Here is a 21,469-nt window from a genome sequence, read left to right on the forward strand (position 1 = left end):
TTCCTCCGCGGAGACATTGACCAGCAGCAATTGCCTCCACAAAGTACACAGGGAGCTGAGATGGTGGATTCCAGTGGGGACGAATTGATAATCTGTGAGGAGGGGGATGTACACGGTGATATATCGGAGGGTGAAGATGAGGTGGACATCTTGCCTCTGTAGAGCCAGTTTGTGCAAGGAGAGATTAATTGCTTCTTTTTTTGGGGGGGTCCAAACCAACCCGTCATATCAGTCACAGTCGTGTGGCAGACCCTGTCACTGAAATGATGGGTTGGTTAAAGTGTGCATGTCCTGTTTTGTTTATACAACATAAGGGTGGGTGGGAGGGCCCAAGGATAATTCCATCTTGCACCTCTTTTTTCTTTTCTTTTTCTTTGCATCATGTGCTGATTGGGGAGGGTTTTTTGGAAGGGACATCCTGCGTGACACTGCAGTGCCACTCCTAGATGGGCCCGGTGTTTGTGTCGGCCACTAGGGTCGCTAATCTTACTCACACAGCTACCTCATTGCGCCTCTTTTTTTCTTTGCGTCATGTGCTGTTTGGGGAGGGTTTTTTGGAAGGGACATCCTGCGTGACACTGCAGTGCCACTCCTAGATGTGCCCGGTGTTTGTGTCGGCCACTAGGGTCGCTAATCTTACTCACACAGTCAGCTACCTCATTGCGCCTCTTTTTTTCTTTGCGTCATGTGCTGTTTGGGGAGGGTTTTTTGGAAGGGCCATCCTGCGTGACACTGCAGTGCCACTCCTAGATGGGCCCGGTGTTTGTGTCGGCCACTAGGGTCGCTAATCTTACTCACACAGCTACCTCATTGCGCCTCTTTTTTTCTTTGCGTCATGTGCTGTTTGGGGAGGGTTTTTTGGAAGGGCCATCCTGCGTGACACTGCAGTGCCACTCCTAGATGGGCCCGGTGTTTGTGTCGGCCACTAGGGTCGCTAATCTTACTCACACAGCTACCTCATTGCGCCTCTTTTTTTCTTTGTGTCATGTGCTGTTTGGGGAGGGTTTTTTGGAAGGGACATCCTGCGTGACACTGCAGTGCCACTCCTAGATGGGCCCGGTGTTTGTGTCGGCCACTAGGGTCGCTTATCTTACTCACACAGCGACCTCGGTGCAAATTTTAGGACTAAAAATAATATTGTGAGGTGTGATGTGTTCAGAATAGGCTGAAAATGAGTGTAAATTATGTTTTTTGAGGTTAATAATACTTTGGGATCAAAATTACCCCCAAATTCTATGATTTAAGCTGTTTTTTAGGGTTTTTTGAAAAAAACACCCGAATCCAAAACACACCCGAATCCGACAAAAATAATTCGGTGAGGTTTTGCCAAAACGCGTTCGAACCCAAAACACGGCCGCGGAACCGAACCCAAAACCAAAACACAAAACCCGAAAAATTTCAGGCGCTCATCTCTAAATTTTATGTAGTCAAATTGATTTGTGCCTTTAATGAGTGGATGGCTCAGCACAGATGCACTATTCATCAAGCCCTTGATGGAAAGACTGTAGACCAGCCGGTGGCAAATCATTTTAAAGAAATGAAACATAATCTCTCACAACTCAGATACAAAATGATAGTTCATATACCGGATAAGCAGGGAGCAGGTGGTCGTGATAGGCGGCTTCTGCAGTGTGAAACTATGTGGATCTACAGGCTTAACACTTTACAACCCAATGGCAAAAGGCGTGATACATTGTATCTTTATTATATCATTGGTGAAGTTATGTTTTTATTAAGCTGCTACATAGTGTTGTGTATTCTTTAAACCATGTATATGTTGAAATGTAAATGATACTGCTTGCTGTACTGTATCTTTGCTCGTATTGTATATTGTAGTTTCCATGGTGATGATCACACGTTGGTATTGCACAGCAGGCGTCCATAGCCATAGAAGCGGAGATGTCCACAGCTAATGACGTCAATGGCATCACAGTGTTTGGCATGCTTCCTAGAGAGGCATTCACTGGGTGATGGTTGTTATCTAAGGTAAGAAGTTTTTGTATGTTATATTCCTGATGGTGGTTTTGGAATAAAAGTCGAAACAAAGAAACCACATCTGTTTCATTGTGATTATATGCCATGAGAGTGCTGCCATTTCAACATATCTCTCTCTCTCTCTACATATATATATATATATATATATATATATATATATTTATTTATATATATATATATATATATATACTGTGTATATATATATATATATATATATATATATATACTGTATGTATGTATATATATATATATATATACATACTGTATATGGTACTGTTTATCTATACATATTTATAGATTCTTAATCATGTAAATATTATGACTATTATATTTTGTTTAAAAAATATTATACATACCTGTTTCTTTAATAAGTATGCCCCAGCCTGCCCTGCTGCCCAGATAGGTTGCCACATTTGAACATCATGTAGTGGATATGTGTAATTTTAACTTTTGTATCTGTTTCAGTGTACAGCACTTTGCACTTTGTATAATTTTAGTGCTCTGGCCCCTCCGTACTGCTGGTGTCCGGGCGCATCGTGATGACGTCATTTTATTGAGCGTGGTGCGCGGACGGCGGGAGACATGGACGGACCAGAGGAGGTATAAAGGTATGTGTGTTTTGCTTACTGTATTATGCCCTGATGAAAATGTTGAGTTAATAACATTGAAACGTCGGCCTACTAGAGCTGTCTTGTGTCTTCATTGCCGTGAGTACTGCCAGATCATATATATATATATATATATAAAAGAAGTAATACAATTTCATGGCCAGTCCTAAAAAGTTTAAAGTCCATATATTAAATCCACTTTTTACGTCTCCAGTAATCGCTGCTCCCTTCTTCACCCTTCCTCAAGGGTGTTTGGTATCACTATAGTAACAAGAACAAAGGGGGCGCAGAAAGTGTAATGACGTTTTTAAAAGCACTCAATTTTACTTCAAAGTTAAACATACATTAGAAAGATTATAAACAGCTTATCAGAAAAGTCGTCACCAAGGCAGAGCACAATAATGTACATGCGGCAATAGCGGTCCTGGATCTCCTCCTCTAAGGACTCCGGCTTTAGATCACCCGCTCTTTCACCTCCATGTCCTGGCTCGTGTCTCCCGGCTTCCAGTCCCGACACCATTCAGACTTGTGCAGGCTGTAACAGCGGCTCAGTGTCTCTCTCCCCAAACGCGTTTCGCCCCACTGATGAAGACTAGGACTGAAACGCGTTTGGGGAGAGACTGAGCTGCTGTTACAGCCTGCACAAGTCTGCATGGTGTCGGGACATGAGAGGAGGAGATCCGGACCTGCTATTGCTGCATGCCCATTCTTGTGCTCTGCCTGGGGGACGATTTTTGTGATAAGCTGTTTATAATCTTTTTTATGTAATTAACTTTCATGTAAAATTGAGTGCTTTTAAAAATGTCATTACACTATCTGCACCCCTTTTGTTCTTGTTAATATATATATATATATATATATATATATAATAAAAAACTTTGTGCGTAAACCAATTTCCACTTTGTGGAACAACAAGACCCAGCAGCAATCATGCACGTTCATGGACCAACCACTTCAATATAATGGTCTGTATACCGCATACATCTCTTTAGCACATACATCCTTCAGATCGACGTCTCCTTTTAAGCCCATATTCTCTGCTGGCAAAGGTATTTCTAAAAGTCAGAGTAGAAAAGTGCACCTCATAGTGTGAATATTTCATCCTTGCTCAAACGTCTGACCCCCAAATGCCTCTTTAATACATTGGAATTTTTTTTCAACCATTCAAAATGAAACCCTCCAACTATCATCAGTGCCCAAAATCTTGCTACCCATATCAAGGATAAGGTTTTTAAAGTCAGACATGAAATAGTATTTTCTTTATTGAGCAACAATCGGCCCAAATCATTCCCTTCACCATTGGCAATTTATCTTCATTGAACCCCACAAATTAAGGGAAGTAACTGTTCTATTATTATATTCCTACTTGACTACTGTACTACTGTCAACTTTACCCTATTCCCTCCCAAATAAGATAATTTCTGTCTACTGTGCTCATCCCAACCTTAACTGGTTTATTTCTAGAATTATTTAAGCATGTAGTGATTACTCCTATTCTGAAAACATTTTTTTTACTCAAGATAGATTACTGCAGCTCCTATGCTGTTCCTACCTTCTTGAGATGTTTGCATGCAGTCTTTCCACACATACCTTTTGGACCATGTTCAGTTTGTACTGAACTTACTAAATGGCAAATTAATTGTTCACAGTTAACTCTAAGGGAAGGCTAATGCTTTTTTTTCTCCTAGACCCCTTTGCCGCAGTTGATATTGTTGACTACTCTCTTCACATAGAGCGGCTACCTTCCACAGGTATTCAGTATACTGTCCTTTCCTGGATCTTATCCTACTTATCAAATTGGATATACTGCTTCTATTGTACAACCAATATACTCCTTTGGATTTCAGTATCATCCTGATCTGCATGATTCCCAAATGTATCTACAGTATGCTCTCTGTTGCATTGTTTGTGCTGGCCCACATTACCCACAGGGGCATCTTTCTGCGTACAAAGATACAGCCATTGGACACACATCGGTTAAACACTGACTTTCACAGCATAGTTGCTGGAAGTAAGACCTCGGAGCCATTGTACCTACATATGGGATCTCAATCACAAGTTGTGACACTCCCCTAAAAATACTTGCAACACTCCTGCATTTGAGTCACCTCTACCCCATTACCTCCAACAAATGATCCCTTACTATGAATCACTTTGCAAATAAATCCTCACGACCGCTGTCATAAGAGACTAATGGCACATGCATAGTGTGGTCTATATGTATGCAGAGTGGCAAAATCGCTAGACTGTGTACAAAATCGACATTGCGTCTATCCCTGAGTCAGGCCCTCTGTCAACAACACAGCAATAAACCATACCATTCAAATTCAGAGCTGTTCAGTTGTCCCCACATTACGTCTGTGCCCAAATTCTACAGTGTACATCTCAGAAATGTTTCCAAGATACTGTAAAAATTGGATGCAGTTAGGTTGCCGGCACCTGGCAGTCAGGATACTGACGCTGAAATCACGACCGCTGACAATGCTGCCAGCTGGAATCCCAGCTCACAGGGGCTATTCCCACTCGTGGTTGTCCAGGACACCCATAGAATGGGAACAGAACCTGTGGCAAGCACAGCAAGCCCACAAGGGGACTCTTTGTGCTCACCATGCTGCCGGCATACTGGTGGCCAGGATGCCGTTGTTGGTATACTGAAAGCCGGCATCCCGGCCACTGGTATATCACACCGAACCGTCTGTAGCTACCAGATTTACTACATTCTGCTTTTGCGAGTGTTTCTCCATAAGAGTATCTTTATGGCTTCATACATATGCATCGCCCCTAGCACTGTTTTTCCTGTTGCACTGATCCACATTCCCACAGCTCAAACAATAATGGAAGTCGGGCTGTACAGCCCAGAAATGCACATTTTACAGATGAAAAGGGATTGCCATGCATGGAGCAACCTGTCTGCTCTCATATCCCCTGTCAAGATGGGTATGCATGGTCTGGCTCAATGACTGTCTGTGATTGTTTTCTTTGGTGCATGTGCACTCTGTTGATAATCTCAGAACGCGGCCACTTTTGGAGTTGCATCAGACAGCCTTTTGCAATTATTATTAGAGATGTGCGAATCAGTTCTCTGGAAATCCGAATCCAACCAAATTTTGTGCATCTGAACTGAACCAAAACCCAGTTCCAGTTTGAATCTTCCCATGGTTCGATATTTGGATTTTAAGGGGTATATTCTGTCAAAAAGACGGCAGTTTTGACTTTTTAAGGTCGAATAGTGATTCGACCTATTCAGTCCCATCAGTTTTTATTCGACAAGTCGTGAAATTCGACTTGTCGAATAGTACGTGAAATGGCGGTATAGCTGCCGTTTCACGTACTTTTGAGTGAAACGGGGCCAAATTCAACAGGATTTGGCCCCGTTTCTGACCATCTCAGTCCGACATAAAAAAATGTCAGACTGAGATGTGGGACCCAGAGGAGGAGGGGGGGGGGGGAGCCGCAGGGAGACCGGGGAGAGCCGCCGGCATACATGGGAGAGAAGAGCTACAGCACAGCGCTGCAGCAGGATGTCACACAGCCGCGCCGCTCACGGCAGCGTCCACCCAGCTCCAGCAAGTGAGGTCACGCTTGCTGGAGCCGGGTGGACACTGCCGTGCGGTCAGGCGGCTGTGTGACATCCTCCTGCAGCACTACTGTAGCGCTGATCTCCTCCGTCTGCCGGCGGCTATTCCCACTGGTCTTCCCGTGGATCCTTGCCCCCTCTCCTCCTCTGGGTCCCTCATCTCAATTTGACTTTTTAAAAGTTGAATTGAGATAAGATTGAATAGGGGTTGTCGGATCCATTCCGACAAATGCATGTCGGAATGGTTCCGACCCTAATTGAATATGGATTGCAAAAATAACATGATTTTAGCTGTTTTATTGATTTTTGACAACTTTTATTGACGATCATCAATTTTTTTTATTGGTTTTAAACCAAACTAAAATCAGAACAAAAACACTTGAGGGTGGTTTTGCCAAAACCAAAACATACTGATGAATTAGAACCAAAATCAAAACATGGGAGTTCAGGCACATCTCTAATTATTATTGCATTTCCCTTATTGCAAGGATTGCAAACCAGATTTTCACCTCTGCAATCTATTTTGTGTGCAGTTTTCTAGGCTTATTTTCCCTATATGACATTCTCCTGCTGCTTTACTCTGTCAGTCCCTACACTGGATGCTTATAGTTTACCAAATCCATTCTAAAAAGGCTTCAACTTCAAAATATCTCGTACTGCAATCTCTCCACTCTGCACAAGATCTGCTGCATATCTCCCTTAAACAAGAAGATTTTAGCATCCAAACCAAGCTTGCCTGAAAAACCACCTCTTCAGGTAAGCTTATCTAATTCCACAGCTACCCTTTTCAACTCCCTAGGATATTCTACTTTTTTACTACCCCTCTACACAGTTCACACAAAACTTACATGTAATCTCTTCATATACGCATACAACCCTCTGATCCCAAACCAACAATTATTATTATTATTATTATTATTACTACAATTTATTTATAAGGCGCTACAAGTGTTTAGCAGCACCATACATACAACACACATTAGAACAATACAGCGTATACAGAACTTAACATCACAGAAAACTAAAATAGAGCACCACAGTTCTCAGTACACAATACAGCTGAGATGTCAGGAAGCAAAGAATATTACTATTTGACTGGTAGGGAATGTATCAAACCTTCTAAAGAGTAGAGAAGTTGCCCATAGCAACAAACTTTTATGTATCATTGTACTTGATAAGTGCTAACTCAAAGCTGATTGGTTGCTTGAGCAACTTTGCCACACTTCTACTCTTTACACTGCTTGATACATCACCCCTGAATTACCTTTCCTCCGTAAAGCACTTTTTTCCCGTCCTCTAACTGGACAAATCTGCAATACAGCACTTCAAAGGATAGTAAGCTTTTGACCTATCTATCTATCTATCTATCTATCTATCTATCTATCTATCTATCTAATTTTATTACTGTGCCTCTTTTGCCGTATAATGGGGGGATCCCAACCGCCGGCAAATCAACTACATCCCGCAACCAGGACCCTATCTGTGTGTAGTAAGTATGTTCTGAGTTTCATCTGGGGACATCACCTCTATGTAGGCACTATATAAGTATATTTTAATAAATTATGTAGGGTTCACTTTAATATAAAGAAAGGTTTCTTTAGAAAATGTCATCACTTTGATCTCCTCGATTATATTCTTGTCTAGTTGCACAAAATATCCTTTAGCATTTTAGACCATGCATTCCATAATTAGATGTTGCATGATATCTATAAGTGCGTTTTATATGAATAAATGATGCATGGAGCTTACGCCTGGGGCATTGGCAGGAAGGATTATTGTAACATACTTGCTAAATCAGCAAAATGTCATTTTCAATGGAAAGACTTTTTCTCCATTTTTTTAACATTGTGTAAGTAGAAATAAGTGTCTTATTTATCTAAAAATCTTTAGATTTTATTGAGTAGATTTTATTTTGTATCTTTACAGTTCTTCTTTTAAATACCTTGCTAAGTAAAATAGAACCACAGAGACATACAGAATGAGATGTGAAGTAAAAACACTGTAAGAACATAGGGGCTGATTCAGACCTGATTGCTAGGCTGCGTTTTCGTACAGAGGGAAATCAGGTCTAAACTGCGCATGCGTATGCACCGCAATGCGCAGGCATGTCGCACGGGTACAAAATGGATCGCCGCTCAGCGATGGGTTTGTGCGAAGGATCCATTCGCACGGGCGTTCGCAAGGAGATTGACAGGGAGAAGGCGTTTGTGGGTGGCAACTGACCGTTTTCTGGCAGTGTTTGGAAAAACGCAGGCGTGTCCAAGCAATTGCAGGGCGGGTGTCGGATGTCAATTCCGGTCCTGAACAGGCTGAAGCGATCGCAGCGGCTGAGTAAGTCCTGGGCTGTGCAGACACTACACAAAATCGATTTTGTGTAATTGCCCATTTTGACTATACTTTGTACTAGATAGTACACTAGATAGTCAAGATTGACTTGCCTGCACAGTCTATCTAGCCTTGCGATACTTACCCCACGCGACCGCGCATCTGGATCGAATCGGTATCACAAGCTGCCCAACACCTTGAGATGTGCACTAACCTTCCTTAAGATTTTGACTATATGGTCAAAATCTTACAGATTTATCTCACCATGGGGGTAATTCCAAGTTGATCGCAGCAGGGTTTTTTTTTTAGCAGTTGGGCAAAACCATGTGCACTGCCGGGGAGGCAGATATAACATGTGCAGAAAGAGTTAGATTTGGGTGGGTTATTTTATTTCTGTGGAGGGTAAATACTGGCTGCTTTATTTTTACACTGCAAATTAGATTGCAGATTGAACACACCACACCCAAATCTAACTCTCTCTGCACATGTTAAATCTGCCTCCCCTGCAGTGCACATGGGGGGTCATTCCGAGTTGTTCGCTCGGTAAATTTCATCGCATCGCAGCGATTTTCCGCTTAGTGCGCATGCGCAATGTTCGCACTGCGACTGCGCCAAGTAAATTTGCTATGAAGTTAGGTATTTTACTCACGGCTTTTTCTTCGTTCAGGCGATCGTAATGTGATTGACAGGAAGTGGGTGTTTCTGGGCGGAAACAGGCCGTTTTATGGGCGTGTGGGAAAAAACGCTACCGTTTCTGGGAAAAAGGCGGGAGTGGCTGGAGAAACGGGGGAGTGTCTAGGCGAACGCTGGGTGTGTTTGTGACGTCAAACCAGGAACGACAAGCTCTGAACTGATCGCAGATGCCGAGTAAGTCTGGAGCTACTCAGAAACTGCACAGAGATGTCTTTTCGCAATATTGCGAATCTTTCGTTCGCAATTTTACTATGCTAAAATTCACTCCCAGTAGGCGTAGGCTTAGCGTGTGCAAAGCTGCTAAAAACGGCTTGCGAGCGAACAACTCGGAATGACCCCCCTGGTTTTGCCCAACTGCTAAAAAAAACCCTGCTGCGATCAACTTGGAATTACCCCCATTTGTACACATAAGAAAGACAATATTTAATACGGCAGCATTGGAGAAACATGCAATACCACTGTGGTATGTCACTACCCATAGCCTGATCAGATCTTATCCTGGAGTACAGGGTGCGTTCTTTGCCCCCTCCCCCATTGGCATGTGGTCCAGTATGCAGCATGTAATACTACTTGCAGTATTCTTAACACAGAAGTAAGGATAGATTTGGTTTGGAGGTCTCTTCCAACATCAAGAGATGGGCAGAACAGTTTGTACTCCACAAAATTGCATCCAAACTCAAAACATACCCTTACACGGTCACAAATATCTGCTTTTATGGGCACAAAATATCTAAGCAGGGATTTTATGATATCAAATGGAATAAGTGGAAAATGCAGTATCGATGAAAGCTAACTCACGACATATGCAGTTATCATCCAACTATGGGCCCGATTCAGACCTGATAGCTGCTGTGCATTTTTGCAGCGATCTGCGATCAGATAGCTGCCACCCACAGAGAGTGAAAACCCGCCCCATGCAAGTGTGCGAATTCATGTGTACGCCGCGTGAAAATTCAGCGGACAGCTGCAAATCCGTTCGTAACTCACTCACCATCGCATGATTTTTCCAGTCTGTGTGTAGCCTAGGATTTACTCCTACAGTGTGATACAAGCAGGCTGATCGGGGGCGGAGCTGATGTTACACACCCGCCCTGAAAATGCGTGGGAATGCCTACATTTTTCCTAACACTCCCTGAAAACGGCCAGTTATTACCCACAAACGTTTTTTTCCTGTTAATGCCATTCTGAATGCTTTGTGATCAAAAATTTTCGCACTGTCCTGTCGCTGTTTGGTGACACACCTGCGCATTGCAGTGCATATGCATGCGCAGTCATTCGATAATCAGCCGCTGTGCGAATTCGCAAAACATTGATCACTTCTGAATCGGGCCCTATGTACACTGTGCCCAACATATTTCCCATTTACACACTGAATGGTCAGACCTATTTATGGGCTACGTACAGTTGTAGATGATAGATTAAGTAGAGGTGTGCGGTGGGCACTTTTCATGTTTTGGTTTTGGATCTGGATCCTCGCTCGTGTTTTGGATCTGGATTGGTTTTGCCAAAACCACCCTTTCGGGTTTTGGTTTTGGATCTAGATGATTTTTTTTTTAAAACACAAAAACAGCTAAAATCACAGAATCTGGGGGTCATTTTGATCCTACGGTATTATTATCCTCAATAACATTCATTTCCACTCATTTCCAGTCTATTCTGAACACCTCACAATATTGTTTTTAGGCCAAAAGGTTGCACCGGGGTGGGTGGATGACTAAACTAAGCGACACAAGTGTGCGGCACAAACACCTGGCCCATCTAAGAGTGGCACTGCAGTAGCAGACAGGGTGGCAGTTTTAAAATCTAGGCCCCAAACAGCACATCATGCAAAGAAGAAAAAGAGGTGCAATGAGGTAGCTGGATGACTAAGCTAAGCAACCCAAGTGCGCGGCACAAACACCTGGCCCATCTAGGAGTGGCACTGCAGTGTCAGACAGGATGGCACTTTTAAAAACTAGGCCCCAAAGAGCACATAATGCAAAGAAGAAAAAGAGGTGCAACGAGGTCGCTGGATGACTAAGCTAAGCGACACAAGTGTGCGGCACAAACACCTGGCCCATCTAGGAGTGGCACTGCAGTGGCAGACAGGATGGCATTTAAAAAAACTAGGCCCCAAACAGCTCATCATGCAAAGAAGAAAAAGATGTGCAATGAGGTATCTGGATGGCTAAGCTAAGCAACACACGTGTGCGGCACAAACACCTGGCACATCTAGGAGTGGCACTGCAGTGGCAGACAGGATGGCAGATTTAAAAAATAGCACATTATGCAAAGAAGAAAAAGAGGTGAACTGACACAAGTGTGCGGCACAAACACCTGGCCCATCTAAGAGTGGCACTCCAGTGTCAGACAGGATGGCAGATTTAAAAACTAGGCCCCAAACAGCACATCATGCAAAGAAAAAAGAGGTGCAGTGAGGTTTCCGGATGGCTAGGCTAAACATGAGAAGCTGAGCCACCAGTCTTGGAACATAGTCCAAGGCCTCCGCCTTTCCTTGCCACTCCGTTTAGTGAATTTCATATTGACAATTTTACGTTTCTCATCAGATAATTTCTATTTTTTTTTCTGATTATTAATTTTTGCTTGTAACTCTGTAGTATTGACTGAAAGGGATGATATGTTTATTATTAAATTATATTATATAAGTATAGTATAGCTGATGTATTGATGTTATGTGTTTTTATTTAATATATACAAGTTTATTCAATGTGGTGACGATTATTTAATGTGGTGACGATGGTGCATGAGGGAATGTCAGAGACTATTCTGGAAGCCCTCGAGGAAGCCCTCGCGCCTATGGACGTGTGGAGGGTAACGGATCCAGAGAGAGTGAGACAGCTTGAGGGGGCTCGAGCCGCGCTGTGGGGAACAGAGAGAGGAGAAGGAGGATCGTCTGCCACAGAGACTCATGTAACCCGGAGCCGAGAGGCGGGTACAGCAACACAGCACTATTGCCCCCTAAAGAAACTCACCCTGAGAGGAAGGAAACGAGGACGGGGTGGAGGCAGGGTACCGGAGAGCGGAGGGTCCCGATATCTGACATCGTCTGAGGGGGCGGCTTCATGAGACAGGTCTCGGAAGATGAGGGGCATGGCTGAGCAGTAATGAGAGCAAGCTCCGGCCTGATCCACCTACAGGGAGGTGAGCAACCCTCCTAAACCATTGACTGAGGGAGGCTATAAACCGAGTAAGGAGGCGGTAACCTACTCCCCATATAAGGTAAAAGGGAGTAGATTTTATTATACTCGGCCAGAGAAGGGCATTTTACAGAAGGGAGTTTACTACCTCACCCAGTGCAGAGGCATGATAATGAAAGGGAATTTTTTATTACATTCCCCTACAGCATGTAATCAGCACTGCATGGTATTTGATAAATACAATAAATCCAAGTGATAGCCTACTGAAAAAAAAAAGGACAATAATATTTGACGTTGCATAGTTGCATAATCTCGTCAGGGAAGTACTTCAGTCAGATTTATTAGCCCTAGACCATGCAGCCAATTCACCACCGATAATTGGGAGCAAATGTATCCTATTTAATTCCAGCTCCATTTCAATGGCTAACATTTATTAAAGTGTGGACACACTTTAATTGTATTCAGCAGTGTACCATATTTAAGGTGGCAGGACCAGGAATCCGGAATCGGAGAAGTAGACGCTGAGAGCAGGGAGCACCACCGGAGCATTATTCTGCCGAGCAGCTCTGGATGGAGGAGCTGTACAACGGAGGTCTGCTTTCCACATACAGCCAGGATCTTACATGTGAGTACCTGCTGGGAGGACGCATAGTAGGGGGGGGATATCCGACCTCCCTCAATTTCAGTAGCAGGGTCTGACAAACTAGCATCTTCGACCTAGGGAGAGAGACTTATTTTGTTGGGAGGAGCTTCCACGGCCCCACCGGAACACTGCCTACTGAGGATAAACTAATAATCGGTATCATAGTTAGATCCGATTCACACAGTACCCATGTAAATCCCTCAGGGAATATCGAAGATCCAACGTCACCATCTGAGGGATCAAGGTAGACATACTATAACTAACATTCAGTTATAGATTAGTAAATTTGAGGAGCCACCTCGCTGGATGTAGGTCAGACAAGTGAGCCTCATCTACTATATTGCTACATTATCTACCCCGATAAGGGGTCTTAGCAAATTATAACTAGTTACTGTACACTGCTTATCTTCCATTGTATGATAAATGACCTGCTGAACTTCTTCAACTTTATTGGATTACTATTCATTATGTAGAATGTAAAGTATAGTGGATACGATACTATCCTCTTTCACCGAGATGATCTGCATTAACTGTGGATGCAATACATGTCCTAGCCTTAAGCATCTAAGAGACTATTAACAGTGAGTAAACTGCTTTTGGCCATCTCTCTTACTGATACCACAGGATATAAATATAAGAACTTCAACAATTTAAGGAAACTATATAGCCAGGGGGATATATAATTATCTTCGTTATACCAACACCATCAGCTAATATTTAGCATAATCTCCAGGGCCCCAACCTGTGCACCTACGAACCATTCGAGGGTAGGGAAATTAATAATTCTAATTGTAGCAATGGCATACACATAACTGTATATGTACTATTTTTGGGATCCCAAGTTTTTTTATTTGCTTGATCTTTATAACCGGTTTCCCAGGTTTTTTTTTTTGTAGTGCATGCAGATCTGATTGTATAAACGTAGAGTATATAAGTATTGAAATGTTTATGGGGATATATTTATACCTATGAACAAACAAATATATATGTAATAAAAGTGTTTGGTTGTGTGATATTCCTATGTAATTGACTTACCTGTAGCTGGGGATTCCGGAGATGCTCACTGGGACTGGTCTGAACGACAATAGAGAAGAACATAGGTAAGGAGAAAGTAACTGTATATATACTGTACTACTCTTACAGTATAACAACCTTAGTAACAATTCCTACCAAGGGCTTTCCCAAGCTAGCCCACATCAAAACCGCTTGGGTGGAGCCGAGGCACACTTTAGTTGTAATTAGTGGTAACCTTACTTCCCCTCGGGAGTAACTAGTAGGGAGGGGTTACATGCTTCTTGGATTTTACACGCCCTCTATGACATTGGGCATCGGTCTTATCAGACGATGTTGATGGAATTGCATCATCAATGTCATGACTGGAGGCAGCAGCAGCTTCAGCACTAGTACTAGGAACTGGAAGTGGTTCCTGATCTTCCACTATTTTTTCCTCCAAATTGTTGTTCTCCATTTCACAGGACAGCACCCCTTTATTATTACTGCACACAGAACAATGCCCCTTTATTTTCACAGTGCCTCTGTATTCTTACAGCATACAGGACCAGTGTAATGTTATTTTAACAGCATCAGCACCGCTGAATATATACAACATTCAGGGCCAGTGTAATCTTTTTAAGACATCAGCACCCCTATATATCACAGCATACAGGAACAGTGTGCTTTTAATTTTTAACTGCACCCAAACTTTTATAGCACACAGGGTCAGTGTAATGTTATTAAGACATCAGCACCCCTATATTTCACAGCATACAGGAACAGTGTGCTTTTAATTCTTAACTGCCCCCAACTTTTATAGCACACAGGGCCAGTGTAATGTTATTAAGACATCAGCACTAGGGTGGCCAATCCTGGGATCGGGATCCCGGGATTTGAGGCCAAAAATGCCGGGATTTGAATCCTGGGATTGGAGCCTCCAATCCCCGGATTCACGGGATTAAACTGCGCATGCGCATTGTTTTTTTTTTTGTCTGACGCTGCCCGGCCCTGGCTGTGTGTGGCGTGCGCATACCCACACCTTCCCTCCGGTGGCCCGCTGCATCTACTCTTCAGCTGCCTTCCAGCCCGCCTGATAAATGGAGGAGGCAGGCCCCGGCTGACCGGCTGTGCGCAGTGTGACGTCAGCCGGGTCACGCTGCGCATCCGCACACCTTCCCTCCGGCGGCCCGCCGTATCTGGTCTGCAACATGGATGCTCTCCAGCCCACCTTCTTTGATCTTAAATGGAGGAGGACGTCGTTAGACTGTGCTCCTGCCTGCCTCCCGACCGCTTTACTGCAGTGAGTATGTTATATTTATTTATTTTTATCTAAACTTGAAATGGGCAGGGCTGGGGTGGGAGAGAAATTGCATCACAGTTTAATCCCGGGATCCCGTGAATCCCGGGATTGAGCATTTTTCAATTCCCAATTCCCGGGATTGAAAAAATGCCTCTGGATTGGCCTCCCTAATCAGTACCCCTATATTTCACAGCATACAGGAGCAGTATGCTTTTAATTTTTAACTGCACCCAAACGTTTATAGCAGACAGGGCCAGTGTAATGTTATTAAGACGTCAGCACCCCTATATTTCACAGTGCCCCTGCCCCCAGTACAACACAGTGACAGCCAGGACAGCAACACACATGTACAGCTGCAGCACCCGGCAGTAACACCAGTGACAGCCAGGACAGCACCCCTAACACAGCACAGATACATCACAGTGACTGCAGCAGAAGTCTGTCTAGTTCACTCTCCAAGTCCGGAGTGAAAATGGCGGCGACGCATGGCTGTTTATATGTGATCCAAAGCCCGCGAGAATCCGACAGCGGGATGAAGATGTTTTGCCTCGTTCCGAGTCTGGTGGGAAGTCCCGGGCCGTGCTCGGGGCATGAAGTTCGGGGGTGGTTCGTTTCTCAGGGAACCGAACCCGCTCACCCCTAAAATTAAGTCAATTAAAATGTTACAATATGGATATTTCTATTATTGTATCAAACCATGGGGGTCGTTCTGAGTTAATCGTAGCTGTGCTAAATTTAGCACAGCTACGATTATCTTCCCAGACATGCGGGAGGATCCCCAGCATAGGTCTAGTCTGCCCCACATGCCAGTCCAGCCCCCCCCCCCTCCCACACAAGTACAAAAGCATCGCACAGCGGCGATGCTTTTGTACTTGAAGAGTAACTCCCGGCCAGTGCAGCTCCTGCGGCTGGCCGGGAGTTACTTGTCGCTGCCCTGGGTCGCAGCGGCTTCGTATGACGCCATGCAGCCACTGCGGCCCGCCACCCGCATGGTCCAGGCACACCTGTGTTGGCCAAACTGTGCCCAAAAAATGGCGGCAAAATGCAGCTGTGCCGCCCCCAAACACCCAGCGAATGCCTCTGCCGCAGAGGCGATTGCTAGGTAATGACGGCCCTCGCCGTCTGGCATGCACCGGTGCACTGCAGCGCCGGCGCATGTGCAGTTCCAACCTGATTGCTGCACTGCGAACAACTGCTGCGTGCGATCGTGTCGGAATGACCCCCCATGACAGAGAGAGAGAGAGAGAGAGAGAAATAAATAGTGTAAGAGACAGAGGGCCTAATTCATAGTGAGTTGCCATTGTTTTCAGTCTTAAAATTGTCTTTATTTCCTTCAAGACTTGAGACTAACAGCATCTAGGGGGCTGAGACTGTGGCTGAATTGTGAGTCACCGTGGCATCAATCAAAGCTGTGATCTTGGTGCAAGTAAACAAAAAAATGTAGAAAAGAAGCTTATCTAGTGGGACACACTAATCATAACGGGATGTAGTTGGCACACCAACAGTCAAGGTCCCGATGGTTAGAAGACCAGCGCCGGAATCCCGACACTGCTCAGAATCTCGAAGCTGGAATCCCGACAGTCAGCATCCCGAACGTATGAGGGGGAGTGTTAGGGTTAGGTTGCGCGGGGTGGGGGGAGAATTAGGGTTACAATGCTTAGGTGAAGGCTGCGGGAGGGGAGGGTTAGGTTTAGGGTGCGAGTAGGGAGGGTTATGGTTATGGGGGGGTAAGGAGAAGGAGATTAGCAAACTTACTAAAATGTGTCAGGATTCTGACCACCGTCGGGATCCCGTTCCAAACCCATCATTATTTGCAATAAAATGTAACTTTTAATATGTTTATTAAAAATATATAAATTACTAATCATAGAAAATATTTTGCTCAACACAACACAACGCAACACAACACAGCAAGACAGAATGAATTGGGAGAATAACTAATAAGTCACAGTTATGTGAAAAATCCTAAAAAATAATGATCAAATGACACAATTAACCACTTACAGTAACTGACAATTTTCCCCCCATAAAAACTGCTCAGAAATTGTTGTGTCTTTTTGTAAGTGAATTAGGTGAAGAACATGTATTTCAATTTATCCAAAGTTAGTAAAAAAAAAAGAATTTTATTTTTATTTTATATTTGTAATAAAATATTTTTTTTCCAAACATCGGAACATTGCTCAGCACCACTGGGACATTATAGCATTGAAACCATCACAACCAGCTCGGACAGCCACCAGGTACACATGGGAACTTGGAGGCATTCATTTACGCTTCCCCAGCAGCTGCTATTGTCTGCAGCCGCAGGGTGAGGGGTCCTTTTCTTCTGACCAATTAGCAGTTATCAGCAGCACTTCAAACACTGGGGGGGGGGGTGCAGGGGGGCAGAAGGGCCTTTCAGGTGCAGCAGCAGAGGGAAGTTTCTCTTGCCACGCTGTCTATCTGATTGCAACCTGTGTGACCTGGTCAGATAAGGCACATGCTGGTGTGATCGCATCTGATGCGACCATGCCAGGCGAGTGGTTAAAATGTACACACATTTCATTTGTGCAATTTCACATTACAGGTAGACAATTTAACTCTTGTGCAAGAATCTCTCCCCTTTCCTCTTCTGATTTAAGCCTGGTGCAAGTGTAAAAATTGATGCCTGCAAAGATACTAATGATGACTTCGTCCAACTGGTGGCAACTGTGAAAAAAAACACAATTGGGGAAGAGGAAGACTACACATCTAGTTGTGTGTGTGTCTGATATGCAGGGCAATTTAGATACTTCAGGCCACTTGGGTACTTATTAGCTGCACTTTTCAGGAATTGATTTCAAGATTGTGTGCTGTGATTTTTAGCGTTTTCAATATTGTCACACTGAGGTCACTCCTCCAGTCACAAACCTGTTTCATCTCAGCAGCACACGACAAGAAGTGGGCAGTTGCCGTCAGGGGGAGGGAGCCATAGCTTGGGTACTGTCAGTGTAGCCACGCCTCCAGGTCACAATCCAGTCTAATCCCAACCACTTACGATAAGAAAAAGGAACTGCAGTCAAGTGGAGGGAGTCTTACTGTATCTCGAGTTTGGCAGATGTGAATGACTGTGAATACAGTGTCATGAGCCACTGCTGCATTAAGTTGCTTATAACATCTTTGAGCATTGTTGCTTTCAGTTTATTAAGTTGCTTATTACATCTTATCTTATGCTTTGTTGCATTCATAAATACTCATATATTCAGTGTCATAGCTTTAAACTAGAGATGTGCACCAGAAATTTTTCGGGTTTTGTGTTTTGGTTTTGGATTCGGTTCCGCGGCCGTGTTTTGGATTCGGACGCATTTTGCCAAAACCTCCCTGAAAATTTTTTGTCGGATTCGGGTGTGTTTTGGATTCGGGTGTTTTTTTACAAAAAACCCTCAAAAACAGCTTAAATCATAGAATTTGGGGGTCATTTTGATCCCATAGTATTATTAACCGCAATAACCATAATTTACACTCATTTTCAGTCTGTTCTGAACACCTCACACCTCACAATATTATTTTTAGTCCTAAAATTTGCACCGAGGTCGCTGGATGAAACATAGAAACATAGAAACATAGAATTTGACGGCAGATAAGAACCACTTGGCCCATCTAGTCTGCCCCTTTTTTATTTTATCCTTTAGGCAATCTCAACCCTTTTTTAACCTTAATTCTTTGTAAGGATATTCATATGCCTGTCCCAAGCATGTTTAAATTGCCCTACAGTCTTAGCCTCTACCACCTCTGATGGGAGGCTATTCCACTTATCCACTACCCTTTCTGTGAAGTAATTTTTCCTTAAATTTCCCCTGAACCTCCCCCCCTTTAGTCTCAATGCATGCCCTCGAGTTCTAATACTTCTTTTCCTTTGAAGAATGTTTCCCTCCTGAACTTTGTTAAGACCCTTGATATATTTGAAAGTTTCTATCATGTCCCCCCTTTCCCTTCTCTCCTCCAAACTATACATGTTAAGATCTTTTAGCCTTTCCGGGTAAGTTTTGTGATGTAGGCCATGCACCATTTTAGTTGCCCTTCTTTGTACACTCTCTAATGTATTTATATCCTTCTGGAGATAGGGTCTCCAGAACTGGACACAGTATTCCAGATGGGGCCGTACCAATGACCTATACAGTGGCATTATCACTTCTTTTTTCCTGCTACTGATTCCTCTCCCTATGCAACCAAGCATCTGACTTGCCTTTCTCATTGCTTTGTTGCATTGCTTTCCTGCCTTCAAGTCACTTGAAATAGTGACTCCTAAATCTCTTTCCTCCTCAGTAGTTTCCATTATAGTACCCTTGATACTATACTTAGCCATTGGGTTTTTGAGACCCAAGTGCATGATTTTGCTTTATTTAGCATTAAACTGTAGTTGCCACGTTCTTGACCATTTCTCAAGCCTACCTAGGTCATTAATCATTTGTTTGACCCCTCCCGGTGTGTCTACCCTGTTGTATATCTTTGTATCATCTGCAAAAAGGCATATCTTTCCTTCAATACCATCTGCAATGTCACCAACAAAGATATTAAAGAGAACTGGACCAAGTACAGATCCCTGGGGTACACCACTGGTAACATTTCCCTCCATAGATTGCACACCATTAACTACGACTGTCTGTTTCCTATCCTGCAACCAGGTTCTTATCCATTTAACTGATTTATAATCCACCCCCAGGCTTTCAAGTTTATTTAGCAGTCTGCGATGTGGGACAGTGTCAAATGCCTTACTAAAGTCTAGATATGCTACATCTACAGCTCCCCCTTGATCTATTATTTTCATCACAGAGTCAAAAAAGTCAATAAGATTTGTTTGGCATGATCTCCCACCAGTAAATCCATGCTGTTTTGGATCCTGTAAGTTGTTTGATTTAAGATATTCCACTACTCTTTCTTTTAATAGTTTTTCCATTACTTTCTCTACTACTGATGTAAGGCTTACTGGTCTGTAGTTACTTGGATGGCTAAGCTAAGCGACACAAGTGGCCTACACAAACACCTGGCCCATCTAGGAGTGGCACTGCAGTGTCAGGCAGGATGGCACTTCAAAAAAATAGTCCCCAAACAGCACATGATGCAAAGAAAAAAAGAGGCGCACCAAGGTCGCTGTGTGACTAAGCTAAGCGACACAAGTGGCCGACACAAACACCTGGCCCATCTAGGAGTGGCACTGCAGTGTCAGACAGGATGGCACTTCAAAAAAATTGTCCCCAAACAGCACATGATGCAAAGAAAAAAAGAGGCGCACCAAGGTCGCTGTGTGACTAAGCTAAGCGACACAAGTGGCCGACACAAACACCTGGCCCATCTAGGAGCGGCACTGCAGTGTCAGGCAGGATGGCACTTCAAAAAATAGTCCCCAAACAGCACATGATGCAAAGAAAAAAAGAGGCGCACCAAGGTCTCTGTGTGACTAAGCTAAGCGACACAAGTGGCCAACACAAACACCTGGCCCATCTAGGAGTGGCACTGCAGTGTCGGACAGGATGGCATTTCAAAAAAATAGTCCCCAAACAGCACACGATGCAAAGAAAAAAGAGGCGCACCAAGGTCGCTGTGTGACTAAGCTAAGCGACACAACTGGCCGACACAAACACCTGGCCCATCTAGGAGTGGCACTGCAGTGTCAGACAGGATGGCACTTCAAAAAAATTGTCCCCAAAGAGCACATGATGCAAAGAAAAAAAGAGGCGCACCAAGGTCGCTGTGTGACTAAGCTAAGCGACACAAGTGGCCGACACAAACACCTGGCCCATCTAGGAGTGGCACTGCAGTTTTCTAGAGAGAGGATGAGTGCTTCCATCCTCATGTGAAGCTGAACCACTAGCCATGAACATAGGCCAGGGCCTCAGCGATTCCTTGCCACTCCGTGTCGTAAATGGCATATTGGCAAGTTTATGTTTCTCCTCAGACGCTTTTAATTTTGAATTTTGGGTCATTTTACTGAACTTTTGTTTTTGTGATTTTACATGCTCTCTACTATGACATTGGGCATCGGCCTTGGCAGACGACGTTGATGGCATTTCATCGTCTCGGCCATGACTAGTGGCAGCAGCTTCAGCACGAGGTGGAAGTGGATCTTGATCTTTCCCTATTTAACCCTCCACATTTTTGTTCTCCATTTTTTAATGTGTGGAATTATATGCCAGTATCAATAGCAATGGCCTACTACTATATATACTGCGCACAACTGAA

This window comes from Pseudophryne corroboree, chromosome 9 (genome assembly GCF_028390025.1).
Source record: "Pseudophryne corroboree isolate aPseCor3 chromosome 9, aPseCor3.hap2, whole genome shotgun sequence".
Taxonomy (NCBI): Eukaryota; Metazoa; Chordata; class Amphibia; order Anura; family Myobatrachidae; genus Pseudophryne; species Pseudophryne corroboree.